This window comes from Vipera berus (assembly GCF_964194415.1).
Source record: "Vipera berus genome assembly, chromosome: 6".
Taxonomy (NCBI): Eukaryota; Metazoa; Chordata; class Lepidosauria; order Squamata; family Viperidae; genus Vipera; species Vipera berus.
In genome coordinates this window covers 20,942,387-20,956,163 of record NC_138208.1, presented here as the reverse complement: position 1 = coordinate 20,956,163, position 13,777 = coordinate 20,942,387, and the positions used below count along the sequence as shown (strand labels likewise).

The following is a 13,777-nucleotide window of genomic DNA, read 5'->3' as shown; positions in this document are numbered from 1 at the left end:
GGAGGGCGGGGGGGGGAGGCGGCCAAGGGCAGTGAAAGTACTGTTTCCTTTATTCGTCTTGAATCACTTTCCCTTGTTCTTCCCCCGCCCATAAGGGCCAGGAAGGAGAAACAGCCACTAGTCCCCAAGGCCAGGGACAGCGAAAAGGCTGTCTCTAGGAAATGGCTTCCGGACGTTTAATATCTAGCAAAGCTGACCGGGCGGGTCGTGGGAACTGCCCTTGATTTCCGATGCTTCTGCGACCAGGCTACAGCCCGGAGGAGTGGGAAGCGAGCAATAAAGCCCAGGCGCCGCCGCCGCTCTTGCGAAAGGGAATGTCGAAATAGACTGGGACGAACGATTACTCTTACAGACTGAATTGCCCTTGGCAAGCCATCCGTGCCAAGATGGAGCAGCCTAAAAGAGATGGTGGCAGGCGGTGGGAGACAGCGCTGGGCTAGGCCTATTAATGCAGTTAAAATCCTAACCATCCTCTAGCCGTAATTCTGTGGGTCTTTGGTGTTTTTTTTCTCCTGAGAATGGTGATCTCGCGTCACTGCCTCATGGAACAGATTGAGCCAATGGATTAAGCCATGATGTGCATGATGTGGGGATAAACCTGCTATTGGAAGCCAATTAATGATCTGCCTGATATGCCACCTAGCCATTTGTTGAATCCAACCATGATTAACCAACCATGGCTCATGTGCCGTGTGAATACTGTCAGTAAGTAGCCTTAAGCAAGCTATTAGTCACAATCTAATTCATGATGTGCTCCAACTTCAACTCTAATTAAAAAAAAACTAACTTGTTTTAACATTGTTTTGCTGCTCCAGTAATGGGGCTCTGAATTCTTGGGGGAAGCCATCCAGAAATAGAGGCATGGTTTCCCTCTGTTTTGGGACAGAAACAAGGTAAAACATTGCTGCATTCAGACTTATCATTTTCTCCAAAACAAGCCCCATCTCCACCACCTGGAATTTTTGTCACCACTGGTGCAGTCTTTGGCTGCTGCTAAACCCGGTCTTAAAAGTGCAATAACCAGTTGCCAAACATTTTCCCGTTGTAATATTGAAGGCTATTATAAAAATTACAGAGATAATATATGGGATGTATTTTGAATGCTTGAAATGCATTGTTTGCCATCTAAGTATTATTATTACAGCCTAGCAATCTGCAACCATATGTGAGAAAATAAGTATTGTGCTCATGAAGCCTTCATTAAATAACTAAGGCTATAACAGTAAGTACAATTATAGAAACAAACTAAACATACTTGGAAATCGGGGCTACTTATTTCAGTAAGATATATAGCCAAGAAAATGCTAGATTTTAGCTATTCTAGGATGACACTCTTGTCGCTGTGCTTACTTCAGAGTAAGCATGTAGAATGTTTCAACTTGATAAGGAAATCTATATAATGATGCAAAGTATATAATTATATATATTCTATTACTCAAATTTATTCTTTAAATCTCTCACCTTTCTTTTTTTCAGGATCTCATAAATTCCAACCAGCCACAACTTTCTCAGTTTTACCTCAACTCACTTTTCCTTCATGTATTTGATTTGCTGTTTAACTCTCATCTTGACTTCTCCATCTTTGATACAGTTCAGATTTTTGTATTCAATCCACATTCATTCATCATTTGTCCATTCTCCACCTTGCCTCTTCTTCTAATAGATGTATTTCTTAAATAACCCATTCCCAGTGCATTCAATTCACTTTTACAAGTCTCCTCACACAGCCAACTCCTAAGTGTGTCAATATACTGCATGTACCTTTTGTATACATAGGCACTATAGGGTGAGGTAAGTGTTGACACTGTAATGTCATGACCTTGAGATGCAAAACAGGTTTTGTGCTGTGTTATTTCATTGTCTTTTGGTTATTTACAGACACCGATGTTTAGAGACAGACAACAATAGCTGAAGCCCTATCCTTGCATAGAAGAACAAGTTATTATACTTATGGAATAGGAACAAACTACCCCAAAGCTGACCAGTCTTTTTACCATTAGTAGGAATGCTGACAACTTTTATCTATTTTATCTTCCTAAGAAGTGTTGTGTGAATACTTACTTAAGTAACACTCAAAATAACAAACTTTCTAACTCTTTGCCAATCTATTGTATTTAAAATATCTGGTAGGTATGCAAATGTCACAGTAGATGGCACCACTAGCCAACCTTGGCTGACCTTGGAAAACATAAGCTGGATTGGATCAGTTTGATAGGTAGTTAAACAGGGGACCACAAAGAAATGAAATCCCAGATCTGGGAAATAACAAAGAAACAAAGGAAACAATGGTACTGGATTCCTACGCCAACTGCTCATTGGGCTCCCAGGAAATATTATCTGATGAAGTCTTTATTATTATTTTTAAAAAAACAATAGTACATCTCCAGGATTTTTTTTTTCAGATACAGATCTTCACATCCTGGAATTAAAAAGTCACCATTAAGGAGCAAGGAAACTGCCTAAAGGTGATGGTGGTGGATAATTTGTAACTTCACAACATATGGACAGAAATTTTCCATGTACTTCTGTGCAAATTTCTACTGACAGGAGTAAAAAAATTCACAGCGCCCGTTAGGAAGTATAAAGAAGAAAGCAAGTCACACTTAAAACTATAATATTTTGCATGAAATGCAGGGTGGTGGTGGCGGTGGTGTGTGTGTGTGTGTGAGAACGCTTTCCAATTTTTTCCAAACACCAGCGTGCTTAGGAGGAAGAAAGGTACTCGGCCTTTCCTCAACCAGCCGCTTAGAGGAGGGAAAAGCTAGCTTCCCAGCCGTCTGGTCAGAAGCAAACTCCGAGGCCCTACAGCAGGGGTCTTCAAACTTGGCCCTTTCATGACTTGTGGACTTCAACTCCCAGAATTCCTCAGCCAGCATGGCTGGCTGAGGAATTCTGGGAGTTGAAGTCCACAAGTCATGAAAGGGCCAAGTTTGAAGACCCCTGCCCTACAGGTCCCAATTCAGGTTTCCAGAGCCAAACCGGGCTGACACCCAGGCGGCCCTCCTTCATCTGGCATAGCGGCGCTTCCTGGCACCGGCAAGCCGAAGCCTGAGCGGTTGGCAGAGAAGCCCAATGAGGCGGAGAGGGCGGGGGGGGGGGTGGAAGCGAAGAAGCCCCTTCCCGGCGCGCGCTCCCTGCCTTTTTATCCGGAGATTCTAGCGGCGGCTAGCGAAGACCCCACTTTCTTACTGAGGCGTCGGGCGCTAGAGGGCGGGCGGAGAGCTTTCCTTCTTTCCCAAGCTGCTTGCTCGGCTTTGTTATTTCTTTCCCCCCTCCCCGGCCTGGTCCCTCCATTTCCTGTCTGGCTTTGTGCGGGCGACGGATATGGGCAGCAGCCTCTTCAGGTGTGTCTGCTACGGGCTGGTTTCCTCCTTTCCCGCGGCGGGGCTGGCAGGAGGGCGCGAGCAGAGGCGGGCGCTCCGGCGCATCATGTGACGAGAGCCCCTTTGCTCTCTCTCTCTGGCGGCTTGCCTCGTATTCCCGCCCGCCTTCCCTTTCCTTTTTTTTTTTCCTTCTTCTTCTTTCGGGGAAGCCGCCGCCGCCGCCGCCGCTTTCGCTCCGACTTGTGGAGGCGGCTGTCTCGGCTCCAAAGGGCGGCAAGCTGACCAGGTCGCTCCCTCCTGGCGACATGGACAGCCCGTTGAGCGCGGCGACGACGACTGCCGGTCTTTTCAGCTGCCTCCGGGAGCTGCTCGGTTGAGGCGCAAGCCACTCGGCTCCAGTCTCGGGCGGCGGCGGCGCCTGCAGCCGAAGAGAGAGCCGGGCACACAAAGGCGCGCCCGGCTCGGCTCGGCTCGGCTCCTCCTCAGTCTTTCCAACTTGGGTAAGTTTTTTTCCTCCCTCCCGCTTTCCCCCCTCCCTCCATTTTCGCTCCCCCCTCCTTTTTCACAAAGGGAGGCTCCACCTGTTGAAAGCCTGGAAACCCCTCCCGGGATTGCTGATTTGCTGATCCGCCGAGCAAACAAACAAGCCAGCCGGCCTCTCTCGGAAGCTCTCGCTCGCCGCTTTCCAATTCCGAGGACGGCTTCCAAGTCGGTGTGGCCCGCGCTCGTCTGTTCGCTGGAAGGAAGTTCGGAGCTTCAGGACCGCTGGGAGGCAGGCAGGCAGGCAGGAAGGGTAAAGAGGACTTGATTTCTCTCTCCCCCCGTCTCCCCCCGGTGTATTTCAGTGTGGCGATCGCCGCTCCTTTTTTTCGGCTTTTCTCGAAAGAAGAAGCGATCGCCCTTCCACGTTTTTGAACGGCAGATGGTTTCCATTAAGGGCAAACTCCTGGCTTTCCCCGCCGAACTTAGGTGGCTGGCGGTGCTGCGATTAAAGCTCGTTGGAAGCATCAGGTTTAGTTACGTGTGAAACTTTCTCAAGGTCTGCGGTGGGAAAAGAGATTCTCCTCCCCCCCCCCCTTCCCATCGCGCCTGTCACCACTGAATGCTTAGGGAAGAGGATTGGATTGAGGAACCGGGGACGGCAGGAAGTTTTTCAGTTCCTTTTTCAGAACCGGGGAAGAAAGATTTCTTTCCTAGAGTTTGTGCCTGTGGATACTTTCGGCATATCAAGCTTTGGTGGAGCAGTGGGCTAATGCCTCCTTAAGTAACACCAGCTGCCTGCAATTAGTGCAGGTTCGCATCCCACCAGGCTCAAGGTTGACTCAGCCTTCCATCCTTCCCAGGTAGGTAAAATGAGGACCCAGATTGTTGGGGGCAATAAGCTGACTTTGTAATAATGCCGCTTGGGGGCCCCGAAAGTCCTAATAAGCAGACATATACATAGAATGAAGGCTATTGCTAAGCACATTGATTTGTGCTTTAGATTGTAAGCCGCCCTGAGTCTTCGGAGAAGGGCGGGATATAAATGGAATTTAAAAAAAAAAGCTGATGTTATCGTGCCTTAGAATCCGCCAGTGATAGAATTATGCACACATTCAGCTCCCATTCATTCCTCGCTGGTGGGAGTCGTTGGTTTGAGCAGCATTCAGCCACTTGGACTTGAGATCTCTTGCCCCTGTTTTGACACTGTCTTGAGATTGAAGGCAGATTGGGGGCTTGCGTTGGGGAAAAAAAAGGCAAAGGTTTAAAACTGGCTCATAAAACAGTTCTCTTATTTTGCTGAAGGGAACTGGGCTCCGTACTCTGTGAGTCACTCAGTTTATTTGCTTCAGAACAGGGTAGTTTTGTCTTTGGGGGGGGGGTTTCCTCTGCAGTTATCCAGGTGAGTCTTCCATGCGTGAGATTGTGACACCTGCAGTTTGTATGGAAAGGTATTTCATTGGCTTGGCAGTTAATTAGCTGCTAAAGGGAAGATAACCCTTGTAGGACTAGGGTACACATACTACAAAATCAATCTCTGTGCTTGAATATTTTATGCCCACACCAAAGACAGACATTAATAACCCATAGTGGAAGTTTTATCCACTAGGTTTTATGTTCTACTCATTCTGTCTGAAATTCAGCTGTCTAGGTGGCTTAGAAATTTGGATTGTTTCTCAGTTGCTTTCCCAAAAAATGAAAGGCAGTTACTCTCTTTAACTTATGCTTGCCTGATTTACCTGGCTAGATTCAAGTTTCTCTAGTATCTCTTCCCACAATCCAGCATATCAGCACATTTTGTGGACAAAAATTGCTGGCTCTCTTTTTTCCCCTTTTTGCAGCTATACAAATATTACAATGAAGCAAGGTGCTTCTAGAGCAGCAATCTTGCCATGGTGTAGGTAGTTGCACTTTGGACAGGCTTACTCAGAAGCATACCCTGTTGAACTTCACATATGGAACTCCCAAGAAGCTATGACAGGCATGTATAGGATGAACTAGTTTAGTATTCCCCACCCTTCTTTGTGTTTAGACATTTTCATGTTTAATTTTTAAAGAACTTTCCTCTTCCTGGTAAATTTTGGATTTATTCCTAACACAGAATTTACACAGTAGCATCCTTCCAGAGGATGATTGCCAAAAAGTGATCAGTGGGTTAGAGTCTAATTGCTTCTCACATGCTGGGCTTCGAGATCATGACATAGCAAGGTTAAAAATACAATTTAGTGCATAATTGAAAATAGTGCTAGCACAACAACTCCACCATAAAAAAGGAGGAAAAGCCTGATTTTGAAGAGAGAAAGATGAGACAAGTGACTGGGAAACTGGGGGTGATGAGATAATAGCGCTTCTCCTTTGGGTTACAAGCTTTTGTGATAAGAGTAAAACCTAGGGATGTAAATGCTGAAACAATAACTGGTTATAGGTTGTGGTCTAGACTTAGTCATCTTGAAATCAATGGAACTTGTCCAGGGCCTTTTTATAAATCTGAAAGACATAGGGCACTGTGTCCATTTCAGTACCAGCCCCTCCCCACTTGCTTTGCGGCATCCAATATTGTATATGTGCATGTGTGTTAATTTTAGTTTAATATTTTGTCCATTGAAGAAGTTGCTGAGTAACTGAGAATGTGTGGGAAAGACTTTAGTAACCCAATATATTGCAATACAGTTCTTATCACTGTGTTTCAAAATATTTGTGTTGATGCCTTGATGTTGATCCATCTTCAGTTTCAAATGGAATATTTTCATCAGGACCCACTTTATATTTGAGATTACAGCATTTGCTGCTATTCTGCCCCTCCACCTTTAGAAGACTTTGAATTGACCCCATGGTTGAGCATCATTTAATGCTATTCTGGACAGTTCTTTGCACTGTTTCCCATTGCAGAATTCTGGGGCAGATATGGAGAAAATATAGGGTACATTTATAGTTGATAAATCTTGCTATTTGAACATCAGTTATTTTTATTATTTCACTTTCTAACATATAGGCTTAATGATAAGTAAAAGAGATGGTTTGCTTAAGGATCTTTCTTGCTATTCCCTCTATTAATTATTTTCTGGTGAAATCATACAGTATAGACTGGGGTGTCAAACTCGCAACATCATGTGATGTATCGTGACTTTTTTGCCTTTTCCGGCAATGGGGTGGGTGCAGTTTTGCCATGACGCATCTGGCCCATGGGCCTGCAGTTTGATACCCCTGGTATAGACAGATAAGCTAGGTTCACACTGGTATTTTTCTTGTTTCTGGGTTAACACATTGCTATTATGGTTTGTAAACCTTGTTTTGCTAATGTCATGTGAATCCTGCCAATAAAATAATACATTCAGAAATATGTAATTATGCAAACCTTGCTTTAATGTCATATATGTACAAGGATATAGTTTAGGAATATGGATATAATAATTCCTTACAAGGTATAAGAAAATTGTTGAAATGTCTTTGATGATTCACTGATATACAGGAAGTATGTCAAATTAGAAAGTGATTGATTTTATGAAGCGTTTCCTTGATTCCTTTCACTTTCATGATTTCAAGACTACAACAAATACTAGTTGGATTTGATTCTCTCACTACATCTCTTCAGCTTTGCTTCACTTCCTACAGCCTTGACTCAGAGTTCATTTGGGATTGCTGCCTAAATATTAAAATGGTAGGTTTCTTGCTAATTAATTTGGGCCCAATCCACTAGGATTTTGTTTAAGTTGCATTTAAAATAATAGAGGCTGGAGAGAATGATTACTGTTCTCTTGCCCAAACACTCCTCATTTCTACAGGTGGGATATATTTATTATTTACTTTGGGGTTGTTTTTTTAAATGTATCGTACTATTTCCCAAAGAACATAGACATTTAATCATATAAATACTTGAATAAAGGCATAAATTAAAACAAGTACTAGAACTTCCAAATAAAGATCAGGATACAAAATTCAGAGGACCAGGAGATTAATAAGGAGCAGGAAATTGACAGGCCACCAGCCATCCCAAGGGCTGCATTATATTTTTAGACTCCCATGCTAATTAGCAAAACCAGGTCTTAATACTCTGGAAAACCTGAGTGGGGGCTCCTGTGGGTTAGAATATTTCATAGGGCTGGAGCAGCAACTGAGAATGTTCTCCTCCTATATCCTTCTAGCCAAAACTCCTTGGCTGATGGGAAACACAGCTTGTCTAGCTGGGATATGTTAATGTTAATTGGGACAAGACTGTTCCTCTGGTATTCTGGTCCCATGCCATGAAAGGCTTTAAATGTCTAACACCTTCAATTGGATCCAGAGGCAAACTGGTACCCAGAGCAGCTTGCGTAGCTTGTGTTATATGCAACATCAAAGGGGCACCCAAAACTGCTCGCACTGTTGTAATTCTGCACCAGTTTCAGCTTCCTGATACTCTTCAAGGATAGTCCCAAGTAGAGCACATTGCAGCAGTCCATCTCAGAGATGGACAGGGTATATGATTCACTGAGAGGAGAGCTTCTTGATCCCAGAAGGGATGTAACTGGCACACAACCCAAAGACCAATAAACAAAGACCCAACTATGACTTCCACTTGTACCTCAAGCAAAAATCATGAGTCCAGGAGCTGCCTACCCATAGTCACTCTGTCTTAGTAGGGTTCAGAAGAAGCCTGTTATCCCCCATCCAGGCTCCCTCGGCCCTATCAGGGCACTGAGAAAGGATATCCATAGCATATTACTTTGCTTTTAGTTTTAAAGGGAGCTGAAATGAAATGAAATAGGTATTAATACAGATCGAGCAGAAAGGGAAAGAAAGGATCCAGTTGGCCTATACCAACCTACAATCAGGCAACAATTTTTACACTCAATTTATATTGTAGATTTTGTTAAAGTTAGGCCAACTCCATTTAAAATATTTTGTAATAATTGTAGGGCTTTATCACTTGTTTGGTCCTGCTTAAATCGGGACCTTCATTTTGCTCTGTAAGAGGGATTTTATTCATGTTGAGAATGCTGTGGCTCATGTGTGCAAAGTCTTTGTGTATTTTTTGTGTGTGTGTCTACCTATTTGATTATAGTTGCAAAATGGATTTGTTCTCATTATGAACTTTGCTAGCCCTTGCCTCAAAGTTCTATTTGTATCTTTAGGACTGCAGTCATTTTAACACTTTCCTAGGAATAGTCTCCATTAAACTTAACAGGGCTTTCTTCTTGGTAGACCTATACTGTAAATCTCTTTTAACAATCTCTGATCATTCTTATGCCTCATATTTTGCAGTAGAATAGAATGTCCAAGTACAATGCAGACTGTTCCTTACATAATCACAGAGATTTTTTTAAATGATTCTTTGTTGTATGGCAAACTAATGAATTTATCTCTTCACTCTTTACACACAGTTTCAACAAGGTTAGGGTACTAGATCAGTACCAGTTGATAGCAGTTTGGACAGCAAGTCACTTATGAACTTGCTGGCTTCAGGCTTATAAATGTGCAGTATTTCAATGCCCAAGTTAAATGAAAATTTGGAGGAAAGGAAGACTTTTTCTGCTGCCATTAATTGAGATTCAAAAATATTTTCTTAAAAATTAGTGGTTATTAAGATTTCTAGTAATAAATACAAACTATTAACCTTTGTATTACAGATACCTATTAAAGATCAGTACAAGGATTGTATTAACATACATAATATACAAATTTAACATGTCAAGTTATTTAATCATCAGGGCAATATTTTTATTTACTTTTTTAAATTTATCCTTGCAACTAATGCATTTGAATATGGCCAATTTCTTCCATGTAAACTATAACATCATGCAATAATAGTATAGTTTTCTTTTTTCTTTTTAAAATTCTTCCACAATTTTTTAAAATCTTTCCAGTTTTCATTTTCTTTTTGCTGAAATTTCTTTTTTAACTCTTTTGCAAGAACAGTATGTGTATATGTACTCACACCCACACAGATGTACATAATAGGAACAGAAGTGATTCATTCATAAAGATAACTAAATAATTGAGAGAAACACTGTTCTTTCTCATTGCAGTTCATTATGATGATGTCATAGATCCCTGAAAAAGATTTCCTGAAAATCTTGGTAAGGCAAGACAATAAACATAACTCTACAGATAATTTGTCCCACTTTAAAGTTCACATAGATTCAATAGGAACTTTTTCATTACTCTGACTTCACTAGATAGTCTGATTGAAACTGTAGTTTCTAGAGACTTACCTTGTTGCTTGGCTGTTTAACATTACTTTTTGACATTGTTCATTCAATAAGCTTGATGTCCAATAATTGTTAGATCAGAATTTTAAAATAGATCATTTAGTATTTTAGCTGGATTAGCAACATTGCTAGGAAGTTCATTCCACATACAGTTCTGAAAAGGAGGGTCAAGCTAATTTTATATAAAATCTGGGCATCAAATAATGCCTGTACCTTTTACACTTTGTTTTTGCATTAACTGGGGTTAAAAATTGTAAATCAAGTTAGAGTTTTGGTCATCAGATGGGGGGTGACAGATCCCTACCTAGAATGGCCATGGCTTTGGTTGTGCCTCCAACAGTTTGATTCTTTTTCAAAATTAGGTAGAAGAGTTAATTTTAGAAAAGTTGGTTTTAGTGATCTCATCAAATCTACAATGTTAAGAAAATTTGTGCCTTTTAGTTTGGAAAAGTAAAATTGTGCAGGAGGATGAATTGGTGACATAAAGCAAAATAAGTATAATCGGACATAACTGAATGATGGGTAATTCAGCAAAGCACTTTGTATATGAGAGTTTTCATGATTATTATAGCATTTTAATTTTCCTTGAACTTCTCTCTTATCTGTAATAACAGAAATAGTGCTACATGGGTAGTAATACATAAAGCAATAATAATAATAATAAATAAACATTGCAGGCTTTTGAAGTACTGCCAAAATGCTGAAGCAATGTTGCCAAATATAATATTCTTAATAGCAGTGTCATAATATGTATAGATATTTTTCTTCTAGTTGTGCTTTCATTCTTCAAACAGAATAAACCTCTATAGATGAATGTGCACTGCAGGACAATGCAGTTATCGTATTTAAGGCCTGATCATAGTAATTTTTATTAACTACAGAAAGGTTGCCTGTAGAACAAATACTTTTGGATGATTTATAGACAGAATATTCAGAGAAAAGCAAAATGAAACGAAGAAATACTTGCAGTGTACTTCCTTTGCCAGTTGTAAAATTTCTGAAATCACTGAAATAAAGTGATGAAGTTTATGCTGTTTGTTTTGACCCAAAACTAGTTTTTTCTATATATGGCACTTTTGATTTCAGTGTCCAAGATTTTCATACTCTGCACATGTTTAAAGTGAAAAGCATAACCTGAAGCCAGAGATCATGTTATCTCTGAATACCTTAGATATGGCTCCAGAGTCCTTTTATTAAATTGTAATTTTGAATGAGACAAAACACAAAAAGCATTAAATGAATAATTAAAAAATGTCTTGTTAATATCCATAATTAAATTAAACTTAATTATATGTAGAATCATAGCGATGGAAGGGATCTTATAGGATATCTCATCCAATCCCATGCTCAGTATAGAATCCATTATATAGAAAATCTGAGATTTTTCTTTTCTTTTGGTTTGTGAGCTGAGTAATAATTTTCCCTAAATCCAAACCTTTCTTTTTATTTGCTGTACCTTTATTTGCTGTACCTTTAAGGGAAAGATAGAAATACAATAGTTCTACATCATTTACCCATCATTTCCTTCTTGGTCAAGCTATGGTCATTTCCTTCCTTCCTTCCTTCCTTCCTTCCTTCCTTCCTTCCTTCCTTCCTTCCTTCCTTCCTTCCTTCCTTCTCCAAAGAATGGTTTCTTTTTCTCTATATCGTCTTTTCTTTTAATCCAGAAGAAAGCTAAACCTGCGTCCTTCTTTCCCAGGCTAGTAGTAATATTCCAGTTCTGTCGAATGATTCTTTGTCTCCTTATGATCAGAATTCTCTTTTCCACTTTCTTTACAAAAACACAACCTGCTGTTTCTTCCATTCTCAAGTTAAGCTATGCCCACTGCTCTCCTTTGGTATAAGTATGTGTGAATGCTGTATCTTTAAACTTTCTGCCCTTTTCAGTCTGGTGAGAAGCCTTGACGCTCTTCATCTTTCTTTCATTTAACTAATGTTCTAAAGTCCCTCCAGACTGGTATTTTTTTTTAAATCACTGTGTCAGCCTTTCATTTGTTAACTGCTTAAAGTATCTGTCTTTGCCATTGTAAACTATTAACTGTATGATTGAGGGCAAAGTAATTATTTGCTCATATGCAATTGCCTGTGTGTCATTAATGTCAGATATTATCTTATAAAATAATTGATTGGAAAATACCTTAGAGGTTATCTAGTCAGACTTCCTGCTCAAAGCATGATCCACTAGAATACTTTTCACAGGTAATCATCAAAAACAGAACTTACTATTTCATAGAGCAGCTTGTTCTATCTGCTGACATCCTTAAAGTCAACAAGTTAATAATAATAATAATAATAATAATAATAATAATAATAATAATAATAATAATAATAATAATAAAGTTGGAAGGGACCTTGGAGGTCATCTAGTCCAACCCCTTCCTCAGGCAGGAAACCCTATACCATTTCAGACAAATGGCTGTCCAGCCTCTTCTTAAAAACTTCCAGTGTTGGAGCATTCATTGCTTTGGGAGGCAGGTTGTTCCACTGGTTAATTGTTCTAACTGTCAGGAAGTTTCTCCTTAGTTCTAGGTTGCCTCTCTACTTGATTAGTTTCCATCCGTTGCTTCTTGTCCTGCTTTTGGGCGCTTTGGAGAATAGCTTGAGTCCCTCTTCTTGTGGCAGCCCCTTAGATATTGGAACACTGCTATCATGTCACCCCTCATCCTTCTCTTCATTAGACTAGACCAGGGGTAGGCAACCTTGGCTCTTTTATGACTCGTGGACTTCAGCTCCCAGAATTCCTGAGCCAGCATGGCTGGCTCAAGAATTCTGGGAGTTGAAGTCCACGAGTCATAAAAGAACCAAAGTTGCCTACCCCTGGACTAGACATACCTAATTCCAGCAACCGTTCCTTATATGTTTTAGCCTCTAGTCCCCTAATCATCTTTGTTGCTCTTGATGTATTGCTTGAGCCTATTTTCTATTTCAACTACTAGGTTTGCTTTTGTCAATAAACCCCTGGAAATTATTATTGTTATCAATGACTTCTGTCCGCTAAATGAGACTTAGTGGTTACTTCTGAGTTACTACCCAATGCATATACTACATTCTGTTAGTATAGCCATGCCACTTGAATCTATCCAGACTATAGTTTGTCCTATTAAGTGGTTTATTCAGAGATCAAAAACGAGTTCAGGACTAAAGGTTTACAAATAAAACAGTTGTTGTGGTCTGTCTTTGAAATGTAGCTAGTGGTTATAACTGCTAGAGCAGACATGTTAAACTTGCGACATCACGTGATGTCAAGCAACGTATCGGGATGGTTTTGCCATTGCCTGCAATGGAGTGAGCGCGGCTTCCGCAAGATGCATCTGGCCCATGGGCTGGCAGTTTGACACCCCTGTGCTAGAGCTTTCCTGGTGAAGAGAATAGGACCTACTGAAGGAATGTAGAGAAAAGAAAATATCTCTTAATATCAGACCAACTAGAACTAAATTATATTTCTTGTAATGTATTGGAGTTTTTGCTTGTACAGATTCACGTGTCTGTTTAAATGCTGCATTAACGGTTGCTCAATGGTGTGTATGTGTAACGGTTACTGACTAAGCCAGACTAGTTGTCTCCAGGGATATCATTGGTAGATTTGGGGCGGGAATGGCCTCCTTCAAATCTATTGGTCACTGCCTAGAGGCCAACCATATAAATAGCTGTGCAGCAGCCACTATTTCAGTTCTGTTCTGTTTGACTTCAGTAAAGCATGTTGCTGTTTTGAACCTTCCGTCTTGCTCAATGCCTGCAAAGAACTAGCTACACAACATTTCTCATAATTGATCTTTCCAGAGATGG

At 40.7% G+C, this 13,777-nt stretch overlaps 1 protein-coding gene across 3 annotated transcripts in view; it reads left to right on the top strand.

Annotated features, from left to right (window-relative positions):
- The first annotated feature begins 2,976 nt into the window (after positions 1 to 2,976).
- The window catches only part of PLXNB2 (plexin B2), a 394,275-nt gene continuing 383,474 nt past the window's right edge, over positions 2,977 to 13,777 (top strand). For 2 of the 3 annotated variants that reach the window (XM_081330943.1, XM_081330941.1), the window contains exon 1: positions 3,788 to 3,823. The gene's annotated coding sequence lies outside the window, so the exon portion shown is untranslated. Of the gene's footprint in view, positions 3,824 to 13,777 lie in introns of all 3 variants that reach the window. The other variant, XM_081330942.1, reaches the window with a different exon arrangement.